Below are 14,785 nucleotides of genomic sequence, written 5' to 3' on the forward strand. Positions count from 1 at the left end.
ACCGCCCTTGGGGAGGTCTCCAGTCAGGGAGGTGACTGACCTTGGGCACAGGACATCCAAAAACACTGTATCAACAAGCCTCAGTCCTGCCCCTCCCCTTTATGAAACTGGCAATATAAACCCTTTCCCTCTGGCTGTTTGGGTAGCTGCTCTAGTTACAGAGCACTCCCACATGCATAATAAACTTTTCTCCTGTTAATCTGTCTATTGTCAATTACTTCAGATCTAAATTTATGCTGGAAAAGTTTTTCTCTCAGCAGCATAATCATCGGGTCTGGCCATCTTTCTCCAACAGATGAAGTCCTTCCAGCAGGGACCCCGTCTTTCACCTTTGTCTCTGTGGTAGCTAAATCAATGCCACGCCTACAGTTTGTGCTCAGTGAATGTTTGATCAAAGAATGACTGCCCCATGATCATTAATGCAGAAAATTATCAGAACCACCACCAATTTCTCTGGGCTCCAACTACACTTGAGTTCCACAGTTTTCTTCTATTTCATAGTTTGTGTCTTCAACCAAGCATCTACGCTGAAAGTTGCTCTGGTTGACAGTCACTTGGTTGTGTATTAGAATCTTTGGAGAAATTTACAAAATATCAATGCCTGGAACTTGCTTCAGAAATTCTAGTTTTGGGAATTCCCTGGCGGTCCACTGCAGGAGGCATGGGTTTGCTCCCTGGTCAGGAAACTAAGGTCCTGAATGCCGTGCAGTGTGGCCAAAAAAAGAAAAAGAAAAAATAATAATAAAACTAAAGAAAGAAAAAAAAGAAATTCTAGTTTTATTGGTCTGAAGTATGACTTGAGGAGACCACAGCTGCCTGCCCACCCAGCAGCCCCTGAGCACCTCAGCACTTGCTGAGACAGGAAGGGGGCAGGGCATAACCTTTAAAAGAATGACAGCCATCAAGGACACAACATAAACTGGTTAGAACCAACCAGCTCCAAGATGGTGGACGAGTTGACTTCCACTAGACCTTGAGCCTCAGTATACGCTCACTGTAATACAACATGCTAAATAACACATCCACAGGCGTCATGACAGTTCCAAGGCCAAACATAAAGGTCACAAAGTGGGCAGTGGCCCAATTCCTGGAAATTCCCATCCTTTCCCCAAAATAGTTGGAATAATCCTCCCACTCATTAGCCTATGAAATTACCCACCCCTATAAAAACTGACAACCCCGTACCCTGGTGCCTCTCACCTTCTGAGATGGCCTACACTCTGTCTATGGAGTGTGTATCTCCCTGAATAAACTTCCTTTTTAAAAAAATTAATTTATTTATTTTTGGCTACATTGGATCTTCGTTGCTGTGCACGGATTTTTCTCTAGTTGCGGCGAGCAGGGGCTACTCTTTGTTGCAGTACACAGGCTTCTCATTGCGGTGGCTTCTCTTGTTGCGGAGCACGGGCTCTAGGTGCACGGGCTCCAGTAGTTGTGGCATGTGGGCTCAGTAGTTGTGGCCTGTGGGCTCTAGAGTGCAGGCTCAGTAGTTATGGCACACGGGCTTAGTTGCTCCGTGGCACGTGGGATCTTCCCAGACCAGGGCTCAAACCCGTGTCCCCTGCATAGGCAGGCAGATTCTTAACCACTGCGCCACCAGGGAAGTCCCTGAATAAACTTTATTACTTTACTATGGCTCGCTCTTGAATTCTTTCCTGCGCAAAGCCAAGAACCCACACTCAGTGGCTGTCCCCCGTCCCAGGAACTCACCTGAGACCTGGGACATGACCATCCTCTCTGGCCCCACTTTCTTTCCTGCGACACTGCCACTTACTTCACCTTCACGGCCTTTCCCTCTGTCCCTGCCGAGCCAGACTCAATGCCCATGATCATTAATGTGCCACCACCCGCACTTCAGAGCTTTGTATGGCATCTCCCTTCCCCTGGGGTTGGAACAGGCCAATAAGGGTCCTGAGCATGCCTGAATCCTTCCTGAGAGTCTCTGTAGAAACCTAGGAGGGGGCTTCCCTGGTAGCGCAGTGGTTGAGAGTCCGCCTGCCGATGCGGGGGACACGGGTTCGTGCCCCGGTCCGGAAAAACCCCACATGCCGCGGAGCGGCTGTGCCCGTGACCCATGGCCGCTGAGGCTGCGCGTCCGGAGCCTGTGCTCCGCAACGGGAGAGGCCACAACAGTGAGAGGTCCACGTACCGCAAAAAAAAAAAAAAAAAAAAAAAAAAACAAACTAGGAGGGACAGAGAACTGGGGACAAAGGAAGCCACCCTGGAGTGGCCAAAGGAGCCGTTCAGTCTCTCAGGACAGGACCTGAAGGTTCTAATTTTAAGACTTAAACCACTTTCATAAGCAAACAAACAAAAAGGAGTGTTTGGCCTCGACAGATCAAATAAGCTCAATGAAGCAGGAAACTGTATCTGGGAGTAAGCAAAAAACCAATAACCAGAATTTGGCCCTAAGGACTGCTCCTACCTGCAGTGCCAGTTCACCGCTGTGGGAGGTGGAAGCCAGACACAGGGGTGTATGCTGTCCCAGAAGCAGGATGGGAGGCAGGAACGGCAGTGAAGGAGACACCTACTGGCTTCCACAGTGGGAGGACTCTCCTGCAACTGACCTCAGCTCTGGTGCCAAAACAGGTCCTTCCACAGAAGTTCATTCACACTTATGGCTGACTTTTTGGCATCAATTGCCAGGCCTCATGCCTTCTGGGCCATTAAAATGTTGTATATAAGACCCAGGTTCCAGATGAGAAACTGAGGCTCGTGTATGAGCACACGGTCCATGTGGAACTGAACGCAGGCCATCTTTCCTGATGTCCAAGACAAAGACGTTCTTGGGTCAGACCATTCACAGAGACACACAGGATCCCAAGCGACCTGGGGAACATGACAACACCAAACCAAATCCAGCAAGCCAAACTACTGAGTCCGCAAAATCCTATGCAAGACAGGACTGTACTGTCAGAAAAAATTAATAAAGGTTACACTAGAAGAAAAATGAACTTGTCTGGTCTGCTCAGCTCTTGACCATCCATCCCATCTTCTCAGAACGACAGTCTTCACACCCCCTCCAGCAGTTCAGACCAAGAAACTGGCCCCATCGCTTCTCTGTCTGCTCGCTTATCTGACCTGGGCTTTCCCTTTCCTACCTCTCTTTTTCTTCTCCTTCCCGTGCCTTCTAAAGAGATACTCAAACATAATTGAACTGCTTTGAACAATGGAAGCATTATTTCTTTGTAAGAGGTTTGAGCTGTCAAAGTCTCTCTTTGGAACAGGAAATGGGAAAAATACCAGTACCATCATTCCCAAAGGCCCCCACCTCATATAAACACTACCATGTCCTCTGCGAGGCTAGAGCTGGAAATTCTGTATTAGAAGGAACCAGCAGGTGTTAAGAAGTGAACCCTGTCGGATACTCTGTCAATCCGCAGCTGGAAAACAGTTCATGCAGGACATCAAGACTAGCAGGGGTTCACTCTCATTCTCTGCTAACAAAGGAAAACAGGCAGATAACAAATGAAGATTTTAAACAACAAAGCCCTGTCCCCATTTTAAGGTCAAGACAGAAAATAAGAATGAGGCTGCACTCATCATGTTTAATGAGAAAGGCTGTGTCTCTGAGCTCAGCCTAAGAAAACTTCTGTGGATGGAGCTGTCATTAAAAAAAAATTTTTTTTTAACCATTTCCTGCCAAAAGAGCAAAACCCCTTTTTTGAGCAAACTGAGAAGGTATATATTTTTAAAGATCTTTCATTGCATGCCACCAAATGAAAGTTGTCATTTATACTTTAAGGAGGCTGTCTTCTTTTTCCCCACTTTGAGCTGTGAAACTAGGGCGATAATATGAAGCACTGATGGGTAGATAAAGAGAGGCCTTTCTTGGGACTTCCCTGGTGGTGCAGTGGTTAATACTCTGCACTCCCAAAGCAGGGGGGTGGGTTCAATCCCTGGTCAGGGAACTAGATCCCACACGCACACCGCAACCAAGAGTTTGCATGCCACAAACATGGAGCTGGCGAGCCGCAACTAAGGAGCCCGCCTGCTGCAACTAAGACCCGGTGCAACCAAATAAATGAAATTAAATTAAAAAAAGAGAGAGAGAGAGAGAGAGAGACACCTTTCTTGAAAGAACAGAAGCCAAATCTAGGAACCAAGGAAGCCCAAAAGATGTTCTTTACTGAGGAAAACTTCAGTGAATGAGCTTGTTTATATCAATGTAGTTCCTGCACTATGGAGATGAAAAACAAAAGTATACCTTAGTGTGTTCCAGTCAAACAGCACCTGCCAAACTGAACAGGAGAAATGATACCTAAGGCCAGGCCCCCACAGTAACTCCTGCTGGTCTGCCTGCTCCCAGCACCTGACGCTGTGGAGGCTTCATTTCCCACAGGCCCTCTACAGGGCAGCTGGCACAAGCCCTCAGACTTCCCTTAGGCAATAAATGCTCAGCGCTCGCAAGATTCTCTATGCAACTAAGCCTATCAGCTTCCGAACAGCCATTTCCCATGCGCTGCTCCGACACCCAATGGTTTAAAACTGTTGGGAACTGGCCACCCTCTCCTTCCTGGATGTGTGACCTCAGCCAGCATACCCACTGCTGCTGTGGATGTGTCCACCTCTCTAGCACCAGGACTGGAGCCCTTCAGGGACCAACCTGGGGACCGACTCCACCTCCACGAGCCCCGGTGAGCAACCCTCAGATGCGCCCAGACAGGCAGAAGGGCTGCAGTTCTGGGAAAATGTGTGAGGAGGCAGGTGCAGGAATGGCACCTGCTTCCCCCTCCGATTTCCAAATTGATAGTGATTTGCTTTTCACCTTACTGTTCCCGAGTTAGATGTTTCAATAACCTGCCTGATTCCTCTGCCAGGGGAGGGAACAGAGTGCTGGGTGAAGACTCAGAGCAAGGCCCCCATCCAGTAAAACAGCCCCTCAGGCAGCTGGGGCCCTTGCGGTGCTTCCCTCCAGCGGGAGCACCTGTAAAGTGCGAGGCACCGTGCTCCCAAACCTGGGCTCTGCATAGCAGTGGAGGCAGAGATGGCCTGTCACTCCTCACAGCCCGACTCTCTGAGCCTCAGTTCCCTCACTCTAATGGAATCTACCTGAAAGGCCCGTTGTGCAGAGTAAACGAACAAGGACGTGAAATGCTCAGCACGGTCATGGTCTCGGTCTCGCACATGGAGAAGGAACACTGAGCTGAACTGAAAGAGCTTCTGTCCTGGGCTGGCTTTGTCCAGCCCTGCTTGGCCGAACTACCCAGCTGAGCTCTAATTTCCTGCTCTGGTATCCTAAATTACAATTACTCTTTAACCACGTTAGTGCTTAAAAGCAGTAGTTTCATGCTTCAGAAATGACGCCAGTAATGTGGCATGCAGCATCAGAAGGGAAGCTAAGCGGGAAGTGGGTGCAGGGCTGTGGTGGGGCTGCCAGCCTCCTCCGGGGTGGACCCCACCCGGCTCTGGCAGCTCACAGGCAGACCCACCTCACTTCTGCGGCCCTTGGTCCCTTGCTCCCCAGGACACTTGCGTTTTCTAGCAGAGTCACAGGACCTTCCTGTTCAGCTTGAGTGGCGTTCTGCCCTAGGCCCCCAGGACATGCCCTAAGGCAGCGAAGAGGGGAGCACAGTGCTCTGTGCTGCGGGCCCAGTGCTACTCGACTGTCATCTGCTAAAAACAGCCGAGCCCATCAGCTCTTGCACAGAATATATGGCAGTCGCCAGTGCTGCTCACCGTTCTCTCTGGCTCTGTGCCTTCCTGGGCCCAGGGCAGGATGGCACATCCCCCTTCCCCTTTAGAGTTAGGGGCGGCCAAGTGACTTGCTTTGGCTAATGAAATGTGAGCAGAGAGACCATGTCTCTTCCGCTTCAGGAGCAGCAACGGTCCACAAGGCGGAGGGTGTGTGGAGCTGGAGGCCCTGCTGGCCTGGATCCTCAGTGACCACAACAAGCAGAGGCCACACCAGACACACAGTGGGGTAAGAAATATACCAGTGACCCAGGGGTTCTGCTGCATGACCTGGTCTGCCCTGACCAACACTCCGGTCAGATCAACAACGTGCAGGCCTCAAAGGACTGAGCTCCAGGTACAGCGCTGTATACCCAGCTATCTTCAGTGTCTCCATGTGGAGTCCCACAGGCAAATCAAAACTACCATGTCCAAAACCAAATGCTTGATCTTCCACCCTCTCCCCCTCTGCTTCCATCTGCTTCCCCTCCAGTTCTCCATCTCAGCAAATACCTGTGCCCGTGGCAGACCCCCAGCAGTCATTCCTGATACCGCTTCTTGCCCCACCTCCACTTCCAATGCACACCAAGACTCCAAAACATTTCAAACCCATACACCTCTAGTCACCTCATCTGCTGCCTCTCTGCTCCAGGCCAGCCACATATCTTGCCTAGACCAGCAGCCCTAAACTTTCTTGATTACACATTCAATCAGTAACATTTTTGGAACATGCCCTCAATATATACATTCATTTTAAATTAAACACATGTATAACTGGGTGGTTAATATCTGAATATGAATATAATTAGAAGTCCCAATATTTCCTTCCCATACCTTAATGACTGTGTCTCACCCACCTCCTGGGTGAACCCATCCCATTTTGGAGATCAATACCTTGGTCTCCTGAAGAGACTTCTTAAATGGAACCCCCAACCTCCGCCTGCCTGCTATACAGCCAGAGAGACCCTTTTCAAAGGCAAACTTGGTCATATCACTGTCTCACTTAAACCTTTACATGCAAGAGCATCTGAAACAGGTCCTGGGGGGACTGCCCACCTCTGACCCTCCAGCTATCAGTTACCTGCACGGGCCTAATGCTTCCCCACCTCTGAGACCAGTTCATGTCCCCAGCCCTGTGCTTCCTCCAGGTTTCAGCGTCAAGGCTGCTTGCTCCAAAGTCTCCCTGGCTGTTCAATCTAATTGTGCTCTCCTCTTACAATTACTTATATATTAAGGATATTGTCCCTCTGTCTGACGTTTTATATATTTCTAAAATATTTCCCTCTGTCATTTGTCTTTTTATTTGGTAAAATTTGTAATTATAAGAGAATTTTCAATTTTTTTCTGTTCTTATTGTATTAGTCTTTTTCTTTACGCTTTCTTCCTCTAAGGGTATACATTCTTCTCTGACCTTGACACTGGATAAATATTCTTAAAAAAAAACCGAAAAGATAACCTATGGAATGGGAGAAAATATTTGCAAATGATGCGACAGACAAGGGCTTAATCTCCAAAATATACAAACAGCTCATACAACTCAACAACAAAAAAACAAACAACCCAATCGAAAAATGGGCAGAAGACCTTAAAAGATATTTCTCCAAAGAAGACATACAGATGGCCAGTAGGCACATGAAAAGATGCTCGACATCACTAACTATTAGACAAATGCAAATCAAAACTACAATGAGGTAGCACCTCACACTGGTCACAATAACCATCATTAAAACATCTACAAATAACAAATGCTGGAGAGGGTGTGGAGAAAAGGGAACCCTCCTCCCACCTGTTGGTGGGAATGTAAGTTGGTACAGCCACTATGGAAAACAGTATGGAGGTTCCTAAGAAAAATAAAAATAGAATTACCATATGATCCAGCAATCCCACTCCTGGGAACATACCTGGACAAATCTATAATTCAAAAAGATACATGCAGGACTCCCCTGGTGGCACAGTGGTTAAGAATCCGCCTGCCAATGCAGGGGACACGGGTTCAAGCCCTGGTCTGGGAAGATCCCACATACTGTGGAGCAACTAAGCCCACGTGCCACAACTACTGAGCCTGTGCTCTAGAGCCCGCGAGCCACAACTATTGAGCCCACGTGCCACAACTACTGAAGCCCCTATACCTAGAGCCCGTGCTCCACAGCAAGAGAAGCCACCACAATGAGAAGCCCACGCACCACAACGAAGAGTAGCCCCTGCTCACCGCAACTAGGGAAAGCCTGCGTGCAGCAACGAAGACCCAAGGCAGCCAAAAATAAAATAAATTTATTTTTTTTTAAAAAGATACATGCACACCTGTGTTCACAGCAGCACTATTCACAATAGCCAAAACATGGAAACAACCTAAATGTCCATTGACAGATGAATGGATAAAGAAGATGTGGTACATGTATACAATGGACTGCTACACAGCCATAAAAAAGAATGAAATAATGCCATTTGCAGCAACATGGATGAAACTAGAGATTATCATACTAAGTGAAGTCAGAAAGAGAAAGACAAATACCATATGATATCACTTATATGTGGAATGTAAAATAGGGCACAAATGCACCTATCTAAAAAACGGAAACAGACTCATAGACATAGAGAACAGACTTGTGATTGCCAAGGGGGAGGGGGGGAGGGAGAGGGATGGACTGGGAGGCTGGGGTTAGTAGATGCAAACTATTACATTTAGAATGGATCAACAACGAAGTCCTAATATATAGAGCAGGGAACTATATTCAATATCCTGTGATAAAACCATGACAGAAAAGATTATAAAAAAAAGAATGTCTATATGTGTATAACTGAGTCACTTTGCTGCAGAGACTGGCACAACACTGTAAATCAACTACACTTCACTTTTAAAAAATCAAAAAAATTTTCTTATTTTTCTTTTACAGCTTTACATTTTACATTTAATCCTGGAATATATTTTGGAATATGGTGGGAAGAAGGGTTGAGTTTATATATTCCTAAATAGTTACCCAAAAGGTTTTCTCCATCTACAATGCTGCCTTGAAGAGACATTAAAATTTTATATACAAGGCTAAAGATGGTAGATTTAACTGTTCTTTCTCAAAACCCCACAAAAATGACAGTGATTTTTTTTAAAGCATAAAACCCTAGGGGCAAAGAATGAGAGGAGAGACACCCAAATTTTAGAAGCTGGAAAGCTTCCAAATTTAGTTGACACCCCCAGGAGAGTCCTAATCCAGCATGCAAAGAGATAAGGCACGTGACAGGTGGCTCCAGTGCCTGTGGAAGGGGCTCAGGCTGGGACCCAAATCAGGAGGACAATGTGAAAAATCCCTCCAGACTCCTACTTCACTGATGGGGCCACTACCCCACCCCACCAAAAGACTGAAGGTTTATTCTCTGCAAAAGGTAAACAGAAGGTTTCTGGACTACAGAGGGCCAGATACTCTAAAAAACAGAAGAAATACACGAAAGTTTAGAATGCAGAGAATCCCAGTCTTCTTCCTCAGTTCCCAGAGAGGTGGTGAGTTCAGGAGCAAAAAATACAGGGCAGCCTCCACACTCTGACTACCCTTCTGCTGACCTCCCAGTCCCTGGTCCCTGGCTCCTGTTTGCAACCATGGAAGACGTGTGTTCCTCGGAACTACTCATGACCTTGCGTCCTGCCTTCCCTAAAGGAAAACTGAGGCAGACTGATCCCAGGCAGAACTGCATTAAATCTATTTGGGAAAGAAACACCCACCATCTTTTCAATATAATGGATTCTCATCTAAAAACAAATGTATCTCTCCACTTAAACAAGTATTATTTTATGTTCTCAGTAAAGCTGAATAATTTTCTTCATAGAGGTGCTATGTATTTCTTATATACTTATTCTTAGATATTATATAGTTCTTGTCTTTAATGTGAAATAGAGGTTATCCTGTTACATTTTTCTAGCTGGCTAGTTACTGGTATATAAGGAAGCTATGAATTGCTGTATATTTATTTTGCATTTGAAAATCTAACTGAGCTCCAATAGTTCTGAGAACTTTTTGGTTGATTTTTATTGGAGTTTTCCAGTTAAAAATTCATTATCTGCAAGCAAGCAATGAAACTTTTTGCTCCTCTTTATAGGTTTATCTTTTAACATTTTCTTAACTTCCCATAATATCTAGAGTATTCAGAATAATATTTTACAGTAGCAGTGAGTACAGATGAAAAGTCTTGCTTCTTCAGTTGAATTTCCATTCATCTAACAAATATTTATCAGGCATCTACTATGTGCCAGGCAGTAAATAAAATGTTTGACAGTTTACGTTTTATTACAATGTTGGTTGATGAGATAGATGTCTTTGATCAATATTTAATGTTAAGTGTAATAAACAGTAGGCTTGTCAATGAAACAGTAGAATATGAAGGTACAAAAGGCAGCTTTAGAAAACACAAACGTAAGCATCGGCATTTCCATCCACTTGAGAACCTCTAAGCCTGGGGTTTCTTGTGCCGCGAATGGAGTCGAAAAGCCTCCTGCTGCACCACAGCAGGAAATGCGGTGACCAAATGCCCCAGGACCATGCCATCCTGCCCTCTGGGTCAAGGCCATTCTGAGACTCTACTGAAGTAGCTCTTGAATTCATTCTCCTTCCATTTTCATTTGACCAAAACATAGACTCCAAATGAGACAATACTGTGAGAATTTATCTTCAGTGCAAAGGGCTACAGAGCTACAGTATTTTGTGACATTTTCTGTTATTGAAACACGTAGCACATGTAGAAACACACATTAAACAATGAAGTTCCATCTTCACCTATGTTTTGGCAAAGAATAAGAATACTGACAGGGGGGACTTCCCCGGTGGCGCAGTGGTTAAGAACCGGCCTGCCAATGCAGGGGACATGGGTTCGATCCCTGGTCCGGGAAGATCCCACATACCTCAGAGCAACTAAGCCCACGCACCACAACTACTGAGCCCGCATGTCACAACTACTGAAGCCTGCGCGCCTACAGCCCATGCTCCGGAACAAGAGCTCGCGCACCTCATCAGAGCAGTCCCCGCTTGCTGCAACTAGAGAAAGCCCGCGTGCAGCAACGAAGACCCAACGCAGCCGAAGATAAAAATAAATAAATTTATATGTATAAAAAAATACTGACAGGGAATTCCCTGGTGGTCCAGTGGTTAGGGCTCCTTGCTGCCACTGCAGGGGACACGGGTTTGATCCCTGGTCCAGGAACTAAGATCCATCAAGCTGTGCAGTGGCAAAAAAAAGAATACTGACTATACCAAAACAGTAAGTATGAGCAAACACCCTGCCCACTGCCAGAGGGCCCTGCTCTCTGACCAAGTAATTCCATCCACTCTTAAGGACTGACCACAAAGGAGGAGAGCATCCTAGCATGTCAGGAAGGCTCTGCACAGATGTCCTCTCTGTAACACAGTCTGTGAGAAGAAAATGGAATATGCTCTCAATATGCAACAGGGATTACTTTTTCATAGCTTTATGCCCTCTCTGATAACAGATAAATGTAGAAAACTTGCAAACTGCATAAAAGCATTGAAAAGAGAATAAAAATAACCTCAAATCATATGATCCTATAGGAGCCTCTGTTAATATACTAGCATAGTATATTCTTATAAACTTGATGCCATATAAAGTTAGGATCTGTGGTGGAGGTGGCTAGCAGATCTCCAGAAGTCTGTACTCACCCTTCCCTAGGGCAGAGGTGATGATGGGAAATGTCTACATTTCCAGTCAGACTACATTTCCAGCCCACCTGGGGAGCAGGCGAAGCTGAGTGAGCAGGCTCACCAGAGCAATGTGATTCTCGCAATGTGTGTGTAGTTGTCGGTACTAATTTGGTAAAGTAGCTGGTATCAATGATGACATGAGCTTATATTCTACATACTTATTTTTGTTTTTCGTTTACCAATAATTCTTTTAAAGGTCACATGTTTACATATTTCAAAAAGTAAAATATAGTCTCACTGACAACTCGCCTCCATGCATTCGGATAACCACTTTTATTACATACTTATCCTCCCAGCGTTTCCTTATGCAAATACATGTACATGTTCTCATCCTTCTTTTTCTCATACAAAAGGGGGACACTACACACTGTAAGCTGTTTCACACCTTGATTTTTCTCTCTCAACAATATACCCGGGCAGTCCCTCCCTGTCAATTCACAGCTATGTTGCAGCCCCAAAATATTTCACTGGGTTGATACATCCTAGGGCATTAAACCAGTCTCCTACCACTGGACACTGAGGCTGTTTCCAGCAGTCAGTGCACCACGAATCATCTGTACAAGTGCAATTTTGTATGTGCAAGTGCACACTGGATAGTCCCAGAATGGAAACTGTTGGATCAAAGAGTAAATGCAACTGTGATTAAGAGATTACTCTCAAATTCCTGCTTCCCTCAGAGCCTCACTAGTGAAATGGTTGTCTAAGATGCATGTGTGCCAATCTGATAGGTGAGAAATGGCATCTTGGTGTAGTTTTGATCTGACTTCTCTAATTATGAATAAGTATGGTTGAGCACCCTTTCACATACTGAAGGGATATGGTATTTCTTTTTCTATTAATTATGCATGCCCTTTGCATATTTTTCATTGGGTTTTGATCTTTTTCTTTTCAATTCCCAGAAGCTCTTTATCTATTAGAGCAATTAGCTCCTTATCTAAATGAGTTGCAAATATTTTTTTCTTTTTTCATTAGTGATATCGTGCAGATGTTCTTTGTATTCATGTTTCTGGAATTTCCGTCCTGTCTCAATGGCTTGTTACTCAGAGTTGCTGCCATCCTGCAGAACCTGAACATGGCAGCATGGTCCAGTCTCTACTCGCACTCCCCTCCACAGGGCTCCTGGCACTCCTGTATGTTGTTTGTTCAGAATCAGCTCGTGTGGAACCCGAGAGAACCAGGTTGGCATTTTTACTTCAATTTTGTTAAATGAATAATCAAACTTCGGGAGGTTAGGCAGTTTATGATGTGAGCTTTCCAACTCAAGAACAAATAGGTCCTTACATTTGTTCAAGTCTACTTCTGTGTCCTCTGAGAATGTTTGAAGTTTTCCTCTTACAGATTTTGTGTACTTCTTTCCAAGGCATTATTTCTTATAGGTATTTTTTGTTATTGACTTTATTTGGTCTTCTCTTCCATTATATCTCACAACCAATTTTTGTTGCTCTGCCTCCAGTGGCTGTGTGACCCTAGGCAAGCTACCTATCTGTGCCTTGATTTCCTCATCTGTGAAATGGAGACTACAGTACCTTGTGAGGTAGTTGTAAACATTTAAAAGTTTATACAGGGAATTCCCTGGTGGTCCAGTGGTTAGGACTAGTGCTTTCACTGTGGTGGCCCAGGTTTAATCCCTGGTCAGGGAATTAAGATCCTGAAAACTGCATGGTACAGCCAAAAAGAATAATAAAAAATAAAAAATAATTTTTATTTTTTTAAAATTTATTTTAAAAATTTATTTATTTTTGCCTGCGTTGGGTCTTCATTGATGCACATGGGCTTTTTCTAGTTGCGGCGAGTGGGGGCTACTCTTCATTGCAGTGTATGGGCTTCTCACTGTGGTGGCTTCTCGTTGTGGAGCACAGGCTCTAGGCATGCGGCCTTCAGTAGTTGTGGCATGCGGGCTCAGTAGTTGTGGCTCACAGGCTCTAGAGCGCAGGTTCAGTAGTTGTGGCGCACAGGCTTAGTTGCTCCATGGCATGTGGGAGCTTCCCAGACTGTGTCCCCTGCATTGGCAGGTGGATCCTTAACCACTGCGCCACCAAGGAAGCCCCAAAATAATTTTTAAATAGATAAAAATAAAAGTTAAAACATGTAAAGTGCTTAAGAAAATGGTATCTGGTACAAAGCACTCAATGTTATTTTTATTAACTCTTTCTGTGACTACCTTTATTGATTCTTTCCTTTTCCTTCTCTTCATTTCTTTTTGATTGTTCTGTCTCTACCACTCTCCTTCACTTTCCTTACCCCCATCTTCAGCAAACACCAACTTGCTTGATGCTATTTTTGAAAGACAGTGGGGCATCCAGGATACAAGACTACTGCTTTAAAAGCTCAGCAAACACAGCCTTCCTGCTCTTGAGGGACTGCAGACCAAGACCTTGAGTGTAGTAGCCTTGGCTCTTAACAAAGGCCCCCTCAGCAACACAGCCATTTAAACACAGTGAATGTGCTTAATGCTACTGAACTATACACTTAAAGGTTAAAGTGGTCAATTTTGCTTTGTATATTTTACCACAATAAATTTTTTTAAAAGGCTGTCTCATTTGGGAAATTATTATAACTCCCTTTTCACTCAAGAAGCATTGTTTGCCTAGCACTAGAATTGTCAGTAAGAGACAATACAAGTCTCTAAGCAAAGTAGTAAGCACCCTACCAACTAGAAACTACTTACTCTCCAGTGCTATTTTCATAGCAAAAAAGTATCTGAGAAAGTTCTAAAACCTGCAGCAATACAAAGCAAAAAAATAAGGACTTAACAATACAGGTAATTTAATTATCTCCAAAACAAAAGTATAAAAACAAGGAAAACAAATTCACATGCAAAACAGGTGTCTCCTGCGAACTTCTTTTAAATTAACAGAGAAAGTAGATGGGGTAAGTGGACAGGGAAACACAAACATTATACCACTCACTTTATACTTGTATAATACTGATAAACCTTGTTGAGATATTACTACAACTCCATGAAGCAGGTAAAATAGGTAACACTCCCATTTTAGAGATATGAAAACTAAGCTCACAGTTATTAATTCACTTGCTCAAGGTAAGGCCTAAGCTGAGGATGAGCTTGTGTCCTGGGCCTCTCAGTCTGGCCCACCCTTTCCATTCCACCAAATCCTCATAGGAAATGAATTAAACATTGCTAGAAATCCAAAAAGTAACTTGACCCTCAGCTCACATGGGTTTCTCCTTGGTGTTTCAGCTCACCTGACAATGCCCATAATTTCAGAGGCTGGTGGCAATAAAACCAAAAGAAGTTCTACACTGAGCAGGTGGTGACAACAACATGGACAAGAATGAAAGCTGGGGGAAAACTTTTTTCAAAATGCTCATGTAAAAGCTCAATAATATTTATTTTGTTTTCTAAACACATTTATTGAGGTATAATTGACATACACTGCACATATTTAATGTAT

General features: G+C 44.6%; 1 protein-coding gene across 22 annotated transcripts in view; it reads right to left on the reverse strand.

Annotated features, from left to right (window-relative positions):
• Positions 1-14,785, reverse strand: part of ABHD12 (abhydrolase domain containing 12, lysophospholipase) — a 99,718-nt gene that overhangs the window by 59,836 nt on the left and 25,097 nt on the right. The window lies entirely within an intron of this gene.

This window comes from Delphinapterus leucas, chromosome 15 (assembly GCF_059928025.1).
Source record: "Delphinapterus leucas isolate spDelLeu-1000000601 "Yukka" chromosome 15, BTC_Dleu_Yukka2, whole genome shotgun sequence".
NCBI classification, from domain to species: Eukaryota; Metazoa; Chordata; class Mammalia; order Artiodactyla; family Monodontidae; genus Delphinapterus; species Delphinapterus leucas.